Source organism: Pipra filicauda, unplaced genomic scaffold (assembly GCF_003945595.2).
Source record: "Pipra filicauda isolate LSUMZ 115617 unplaced genomic scaffold, ASM394559v2 scaffold3_size10097308_pilon, whole genome shotgun sequence".
Taxonomy (NCBI): domain Eukaryota; kingdom Metazoa; phylum Chordata; class Aves; order Passeriformes; family Pipridae; genus Pipra; species Pipra filicauda.
Window position 1 is genome coordinate 3,562,763 of NW_024104532.1, and position 9,521 is coordinate 3,572,283.

Consider the following 9,521-nt stretch of genomic DNA (forward strand, 5'->3'; position numbering starts at 1 on the left):
ACCACAGAAGTTCTGTCACATGGACTCATGGCTCTGCTGCATCCTCATCATACTGCATGTGAGGGGAAGAAATGTGAATGTCAGTAATTAAGAGCTACTTCAGCAGGTGATTTATTAAAACACTCTGTCGGATCTCCCATAAATCCATCTAAGCAACCCATCAATCCTTCCAACTGATGCCATCAACAGTCATAGCCCTCCACACCCTCAGAGGAGGGTAGGGAGAAGCAGCCAGCACATTCAGGGGTCACAGGATGCCCTCTTAAAAGATTCCACTAGTATAAGTGGAGCTAAGAAGAAACCTTCAGGGACACTGACTTGCATAGGAACAACCCACTCCCTCAGTGCCCTTGAAATCTCACATGTTGCTCTCTCTAATTGCCCAGTCCCAGCTTCTTCCTCTGAAGGAGGCTGATGCAAGGCCCTTTCTCTACAGGCTATCCATCCATTTTTAGTTCACTTATAAACCTTAACCTACAACACCTTCTTGGCCTGGACCAAACCAGCTGTGATGCAACAAGGTAGATGTATGTCACAGTACAGCCAGGCCAGGTTTGCTTTTCTGAGGCTGCCCATCCCAGCTATAAAACTCCCTGCCAAGACAAATTGGATTAAGCTCAGATCAGATTATGCGAGAGCTGGGCTGTGGGGACTTTTCACTCCAGCCTTTCTTCAGTAAAAAGAACTCCAGAGGCTCAGCATGACAACAAGAGAAGAAAAAAAGGAGAGAGACCGAAGCCATGAAGAGAGAACTGGGCTCCTGGGGAGAGGAGAACTAAGAGGGATAAGATGCAAGGTAAATAAAAAGGCACAAGGGCTTAGTTGTGACTTCAGAGAGAGAAAGTGGGGGGTAAGAGGTCAAACTTTACACTAATTAACCTTGTCTCAGTAAACCTTGAAAGCCTGCAAGCACCCCAGTGACTGCAGCATGGGCAGTCAGGTCTGGACCATCTTCATCTTTGAAACTAAGGATGAAAAAAGTGACAGTTCCACCTTCAGATCTCAGGCAGTTTGCTATGCTACAGGTCTACCCTGAAAATTGGAGTTTGCTCTGGAATCTCCCACAGCATCATTTGTAAGAAAACAGTATTGTCAAAACGTGCACCTGCTCCCTGATCCAGCAAGGCACAAACATATGAGCTCACCTTTAAGTACAGGACACTGTTAACCCAGCGTGACTATTCACAACCTGAAATCATTAATCACTAAGCATTTGCTTAAATACTTCTCTGGATCAGGAAAAGCACAGTCATGGGTGTCCTCAGGCTGCACAATTAATTAAAGCAGTACCTGGTTCTGCCAATGCTGCCGACAAACTGGTAAAAATCATGCAGCAACTAACACAAACACAGAATACATAATACATAAAATTTAATACATAAAATAAATTGAACATCCATGTCATGTTCAGCGTATATATACAGAATACAGAAAAAGAGTGATTACATCGCTGCTCTCAGTGGATAATGGAAAAATAGTAAGCCTGGTTTGGATGTTCTGGCAAGAAAAAACAGTGTGACTGCCATTTAATGCCTTTACTTGTTGGCAAGAGAGTCCAAATTCTTGGTGTATTAACATTGAAAAAACATCATAGAAAAAGTTACTTTATTCAAATACTGCCCAGACAGTTTTACTCTGATAAAGAAAACCAATCTCCATAGCACATCTCTCTTCTAATGTACCCCATCAGCATAGAGGATCCAAAAAACCACTGGGAGATTCATTCAGAGCTTCTGCATACAGACTACAGGGAGATTTTTTTTTCCATTATTGGTGCAGTACTGCATTACAATGACATACACCTGGAGTTACTGCAGTACAAATTAACTTTGTCAGAATTACCAGGAAGATCTACCACTGAGCCAACATCATGAGCAAAACTGGAGAGTCCCCTTTTTATGAAGCTTCTATTTGGAAATTTTGCACACGTTTTTTCCTCCTGCTACAGAATTTAAATACAAATTTTTCACGATTCGAGGAAGGTAGAGTCAGATCTACCTAGCCCCTAGCACACAACAATCTAATTAATAATCACAGCAGAAAAAATAACATATCTGTATTCCCATTCTCCCAGTATGAGGTACCAGTGATTGAGAACTCCTGAAAAGCCCTTTTTGCTTCCCAGTTCAGTTTGTATTTGCTTAAGCCTAAGGCAGACAAACAAAACACAAGCCCCCAGGAATCCATAACCACTCTGATGCTTCTGGGTTGCAGATCATCTCCACTGCCATCTGTTTTCAGTCACTTCCAAACAAGTTCTGAAGAGTCAATTGTTTTCTTCTAGGAAAAATAAACATGCAAGCTGCTATTCACCCGATTTCCAGCAATTTTCTGCTGTGGGTAAATGTAGCTTCAGATTTTAGAACTAAAACTCATTCTCATCCAAGGAATTTTGCAATATAATTACCTCATTTTTACTGACTTGGATAACTGTTGCCCCTTAAGAAGAAAAAAAAAGAAGGAGGGGTGTAAAGTCTGCAAGACTAATTCCTCCTCCTGCCCCTTTGTTATAAAACCTTGGAACAATTGACAGTGATTAATCTCACTTGATATTTCTTTGGTTTTCTATTTGTTGATTTAAAGGCATTTTATGACTGATTGTTTTCAGTTGCCTGGACAGCTGTCGGATCTGTACTGTGGTTTGATTTGGCTTTCAGGGAGAAAAATTATTATTTTTCTTATTTTTACAGCTCCAACACATAGTGGCTGACGGAGGTGGCCCGTCAAAAACCATATATGTGAAACCAAAACTACCTCCAGATTGAGAGAAGATTGTCTACAGATTCTGCAGGCAGCTTACACAAGCAAGATGTGGAAGGCAATAATACAGCCATTTTTTGTTTTATTACTAGTTTTTATGATGCCCAGCTTGCACATTGAGTGCACATGCTCTCAAATACAGTGGCAAAATCCATCCCTAGGTGTAACATCAGTGGCTTTACAGGAGTAACTTTGCCCTTTGGAGCACTCCTGGCAGAGCTGGAGGGGAGCTTGCTTGGGGGCTGGAGTGCTCCAGTCCGTGACGTGTCCTAGGAAAGGCTGTGCTCAGTGGAAGCAGTGTGAAACAGGCTCTAAGTTTCTGGACCACAAAATGATGACAAAATAAGACATAAAAGAGTCAGTAGAACTCAGGAGAAGAGGGCGCTAATTCTGAATAGCTCAATATCCATAATCTTCAACCTCCTGCCTCTAAGAGTGACCCATAGCCTTGACTCTGAACCTTCCTTGCCCTCAGTGGTAGCCAATTTTCAGTATTTCAAATGTCTTCCATTTTACCTGCATCTCACAGCTGTGTCCTCCCTCTCTTTCCTGGCTCTTCACTTCTCTCATGGTCCACCTACAAACACGTCTAACACCACTTATATGTCAAGCCTGGCTCACGTTCATGTTTCTCTGATTCCAAACTAAAATCTCACCAGCCTCTATCTCAAACAAATCATGGAGAAAGAGCAAACACTTGTCAAGGTTCCTCCTCCAAATTATATAGAATAAAGTTTCACAAAAGCAGAAATCTTTGTTATTAGACAGTGCTTTCACTGCTTTCACATACAACATTCACGAGTTTTTGTTGTTTTCAGAAAGCATATGAAAAATCAGGTTTATTCTGGAACTGCAGGGATCTGCATGATCACAACTGCTTTTCTCCATGGTCTGCTGCGCTCATCTATACACAATATCAGGGCTAACAAATGGACCAAAAGCAAAAAAATCAATTTGACCTAAAACAAAAAATCCAGGCTCTCTTCAGCCTGGAAAAGAGAAGGTTTCGGGGTGACCTAATTGTGGTCTTCCAGTACCTGAAGGGAGCCTACAGGAAATATGGAGAGAGACTATTTCCGAGGGCCTGGAGTGACAGGATGAGAGGGAATGGCTTCACACTGACAGAAAATAGGTTTAGATTGGATATTAGGGAGAAATTCTTCTCTGTGAGGGTGGTGAGGCCCTGGCACAGGTTGCCAGAGAAGCTGTGGGTGCCCCATCCCTGGAAGTGTTCAAGATCATGTTGAACAAGTCTTGGAGCAACAGGGTCTAGTGGAAGGTGTCTCTGCCCATGGCAGGGGGTTGGAACAAGATGATCTTTGAGATCCCTTCCAACCCAAATCATTCTGTGATTCTATTATTCAAAATTTACATGTGAGCTTAAGCGTATGGAGAGAGCAACTGACTGCTATTGACTAAAATTCGCTACAATGTAGGCACTTTTGCACAAAACAATTGATGCTCTTACTGCCGTGGCATTTTACTGGACAGATTATGTGATCTGCTTAACATATCTTCCTGTTTCTCCTTGTCCAATTAGTAAAGACTGGGAGAAGACTGCTCCAAGCCAAGCACTAGGTGGTAGTGGCTTAGAGACACAGTCTCAGTCCCTTTTTGGGATCTATTGCTCCCACTGCCCAAAATTCACAGCACATAAAACAACCAGAACAAGTGCTCAGAAATATAGTGAAATTATGGATGGGTCTCATTATTTTGCATACTTCCTACAAAGAAAGGTGTCTCCAGTTCTCTTCACCACCCTGAGACACCCTCTCCTTCCACTGCCCCCATTACTTCTCAGGCTCTCTCCATTAGTATTCCTGCTTTTCTGCCAGCTCTCCTAAAAAAAAAAAAATAAAAAATAACCCACACAACTCTCTTTCAGTTGCCAGATTATTATTCACCCTTTCAGCCCATTCTGAAGCATCTTACATTGTTTAGATGTGATGCCTCTCTGGTTTTCTCCTTGAGGGCCTATGGCCCTGCTACTCTTCTCAAGCTTCACACTTATATTTTTCATGGAGTTTTACTTTTCCTTGTCTAGTCCCTTCCTCCACAACACACTGCAAGCAGTGGAAACAAGCCCCACATTATGCCCTGAGAGCCTGCTTATAACAATAGATTTGAGCTTGTTTTGACTAAATCACTCATACAAACATCTTCACTCCTTTGCTTTCTAAACCATGGCCATAAATTTTTGGGAAAACAGCACAACAGTTGTATATTCACATCCATGCCCTCATTAGCTTCTCTAACACACCAAAAACATGGCCCATCAAGTCCACTAGGCCACATTTAATCAGGTACAACACAGATCTAGCCCTACAGACTAGGGGTGTTTTCCCCACCCTGACACACATACAGACCTTTTAATCCAACTGAAAGGTCTGGAATTCCTTTCCCAGTTCCACAAATCCCACTGTGTTCCTTTCCCCTCCATCCCCAGTCATCTTCTTAGGGTGCCACCTTATGCAGACATGTATTCCTGCTGCAGCAGTGCTGCCTTCTCACAAGTCACTTGGACACAGGATGAATTGAGACCATCCTTGAACAAATCCCCATGGTGTTCCCATCTCCTCTGCTTTCCACCACTCTGGTCTCATTTCTGTCATCTGATTCCTCTTTATCCACATGGCCTGTTCTCATACCCATTCACGTCACACATTTAAGAAGGTGACAAAGAATGTCAAATGTCTTTATAATCCAGCTAAACCACATTTACCGCTTCAACCACCAGCTTAGTTCACTGTTCTCCTTTTAAACAAACACAAACAACTCCAGAAGATCCAGCAACAACGGAAACAGGCGGGCAGCAGAGTAATACATGCTGAAACTCAGCATGGTCCCCCATTAGGGGGAAAATTTCGAGTGCTTTAACCATGACAAACAGCACCACAATGAATCAGTGGATATGACGGGTCAGCCTCTTGGCTGGTGCAGCGCCAACAGCTTCCACAGGGGTTCATCAGGCATGAATTGGCCCCATATGTGAAAACCCTCTACAATTTGTCCAGTTTCTCCCATCCCTGTGGAGCAAAGTCTCCATATGTGAGATCCCACAGAGCTGTCAGCCAATGTCACATTTCAATAAAGCAAAAACAACCAGGGCTGCACAAACCAGCGAAGCAATCCCATTGCTCATGAACTGGCAAGTGACCTACGTTGGCAATGCTTTTGTTGATCACAACCCTTTCTATGGAACAAAACATAGGAACTATCACGCCAGAACAGACTCAGTGATCCATCTTCTCCTTGTCTCCTGTCTCCAGCAGGGGCCAACATTGATGCTGGAACAGAAGATTAATAAGGGATCCACGAAGCCTGCAAGGCACCTGGGTTGGTTGTGCAATGCTTTGCCCTTGACCCAGGGAAAAACTCCACTGTTACATACAACTGTGCAATATGTTATCCCAGATATGAAAGACTGTCAGGGGCTGTCAAAGAAACATATGTCAAAGTCAGAGGATTGTCCTTTCTTCTTGTCTCTTTATTTTAGCTTAATATAACTGAACATCCCCTTCTTAAGATCAAGTCTTTGACTTTACAAATAATTTCAACTTTGTGTCAAAAAGTAATATTACCATTCTTACCCATATTAATATATCTTTTCTTACAAAAAAAGTAGTTTCATAGTACTGTTATTTTAACCTTTCCCTGTTTCACAGACCTCTAATCCCTTTCCTTGCCTATTCAACACCAAATTAATGTTGATCTATTCAATCTCTTTTTAGATAAATTCTCTCCCCCCAGACTTCATAAAGTTTTATTATTTTCTGACTTTATTCCACCTTGTCTTGGACATGATTTATATAGTTCGGCTACAAAATTATTTAGCTCAATCCTAAACCAAGATTGCATTTTCATTCCTACAGTGCAAACAAATAGATCATGTGAAAATAAAAAAAAAAAAATTAAAAAGCCTGAAACAATATCTTACGGCCTGTTGCATCTGAAGCAGAGTTCAGGGAAGTTGTTGCTATTACAATGAACTATATCCTTTCTAAACTGAAATTTATTGTAAGTACAAATCATGCTTCATTTCTAAAGTGGAGATTGTGATAAGGGGACTGTTTTATTTGTATGTCTTTTTGTGAATGATTTTGCAAGTATTAAGCCAAAAGAAAATACAATCTGATCTATTAAATCTTCTATTTTTCCTATCCCTGAAACAAGTACTTTTTAAATGCTGTGCCTGTGAGCCTGCTAGAACACACCAACATGAAGAACTTTCAAACTAATTTAGAAACAAAGTATAGACACTTTTGGTTTAAGCTACTAAAAATAAGAAAACATTTGGCTCACTCACTTTATATATTATTAATACTCAGAACATCTCCTGATTACGGAGACTGAAGCAGAGAGAGAAAACGTCTGCATCCATCCCCAAGCTGAATATTTTCTGAAGTACCAACTGCCAATTCTGGCAGCCTCGCCACCCTTGTTAGGTGATAAATTAATGCTCACGCTCCCACTGTGCCCTTGCCAAGCAGGCAAAGCTCCAGCAAAAGCCTGGCTTGTCCAACCGGCACCCACCCTCTAGTGGGATGAGGGGAAAGTGCTGCTCCCGAACGGGTTCATCCTGCTGTAACGCTGAAAGGACGCTCATTTAGGATGAGCACGCCAAGATCTAGCTCTCTTTGCTTCTCTCTACCCTGCACACACCTGTTGGATCATAAGGCATGTTAGCTGTGAAAGATGATCACGGCCCTGATGAGCTTCACCAAGAAAATTCAGGGGTAATCTTTTCTTTACAGCTCTGCCTTGTGCTCTGCAGAATCAGTGCCATTTTAACTACACTTCTATAGGTGACTAAGCAGTGATAATCCAGTTAATTAGTGGCTGTGACTATCATTCTGTATCAAAAATAAGGTGGCCAGCAGGACCAGGGCAGTGACTATCCCTCTCTGCTGGGCACTGCTGAAGGCACCTCAAGTCATGTGTCCAGTTCTGGGCCCCTCAGTGCAAGAAAGACATTAAGGGGCTGGAGAGTGTCCAGGGAAGGACAACAGAGCTGGAGAAGGGTCTGGAGAGTCAGTCCTGGGAGGAGTGGCTGAGGGAGCTGGGGGGGGGCTCAGCCCGGAGAAAAGGAGGCTCAGGAGGGACCTTCTCACTCCCTGCAACTCCCTGACAGGAGAGTGGAGCCAGGTGGGGGTCAGGCTCTGCTCCCAGGGAACAAGGGACAGGACAAGGGGAAACAGCCTCAAGCTGTGCCAGGGGAGGTTCAGGTTGGACATCAGGAAAAATTTCTTTATGTAAATAGTTGTCAGGCATTAGAAGGGGCTGCCCAAGAAGGTGGTGGAGTCATCACCCCTGCAGGTGTTCAAGGAACAACTGGACGTGGCACTCAGTGCTCTGGTCTGGTTGACAAGGTGGGGATTGGTCACAGGTTGGATTCAATGGAGGTCTTTTCCAACCTTAATGATTCTCTGATTATACCTTTCTCTTGCTATAAGGAAACAAACAAACACACAAGCAAATATATATGCCTAGGGGAAAAAAAGAAATCCAGACCATTTTTCTCTACGTATCAGATAAACCAATACAATTGACTGCAAAATTAGAAAAGTGGAACATTGTTGTTCAATAACGAGCACCACAGTTGTGGCACAACCTGTGAAAGGGAGCAAAGCTGTAAACAGGTTTTAAACCACAACCAAGGTCAGCTGTACTAAATATAACAAGCAAGCAGTTCTTAGACCAAATCACTCTTGAAAGTGTTTACAGCAACTGAAGCCCTCATTCTAATTCCCACAGCCAGGGAGGAGATAAGAAAGATGCTTTGCAAGGGACAGACAAGTAGGACAAAAGATGAGATGCTTCCCCAGCTAGAGAAGACACAGCCGGTACCTGGGCACAAGGTCAGCAGGTCCAGTAGCCACAAGCAGGGTCAGACAAACTCCAGGGACCCAGGCAAACCCAAATCAAGCCAGAAGGTCCAGGCACAAGACTCAGTACAACAGCCCCATACCATCAGGGGCAGAGCCTAAATGCAGCATGTGGTGAATGAGTGCTCAGGTAGAGCCAGTCAGGGCCTGCTGACACCTCCTGAGGCCTGGCAAACCTCTTTATAAACCCAGATTAACGATCCCTATTGAATTCAGGTGAGTCAAATTAGGTCCAAAAGATGTAACTAAAGATTTACAGTGAAGACGCCAAGTGAAAAACTACTAAGAAATATATTCTGTTCTCAGATGTGACTGCAGGGTTAAGGATGAAAATAAAGCAGCCAAGACCACTAAAAGCAAGATGGGACCTGAAACAATTGAACAGGACTGAGGAGAGTATGATCCTTTTCTCAACATGATGCAATCAGCAGCCTGCAAGGCAGACTCAGGTCTAGAATGGAAACAGCATGAAGTGAAGGGGGGGGGGAATAAAAATAAAGCCATCTTTCATGGATCACATGGTCCCATCAGGAAATATGGAAACCTCTGACTTGTCTGGCTCTCTGTCTCTCCCTCCCTATGGGTCTTCTGCAGAAAGCATAGCCTGTGTGCCCAGGAGGTGATGAAATCCCTAATGCTGTATGGCATATGGGGAATTTGGGGGATTGCAAAACAGGATGTTTCTTGGAGGAAATACAGTCTCAACAAGCAAAAGGTTCAAGTACGGTACATCTCACCATGATGTAAGAGCTTGATTATGCATCTCGCTTAAAGCCCAGCTTAGGGTTTTAGTTCTAGTAGAACTAATGGGCAACACCTGCTGCGATGAAAACAATTTCCGTCCCTGAACTCCAGCAGAAGTGTTTATCTTTTGAG

General features: G+C 43.1%; 1 long non-coding RNA gene across 1 annotated transcript; it reads left to right on the forward strand.

Moving 5' to 3' along the window:
• Window positions 1-607: 607 nt before the first annotated feature.
• Window positions 608-2,914, forward strand: LOC113986794. Its single transcript, XR_003540273.2, has 2 exons — window positions 608-796; window positions 2,691-2,914. It is a non-coding gene; the product is annotated as an uncharacterized LOC113986794 (long non-coding RNA).
• Window positions 2,915-9,521: the final 6,607 nt, after the last annotated feature.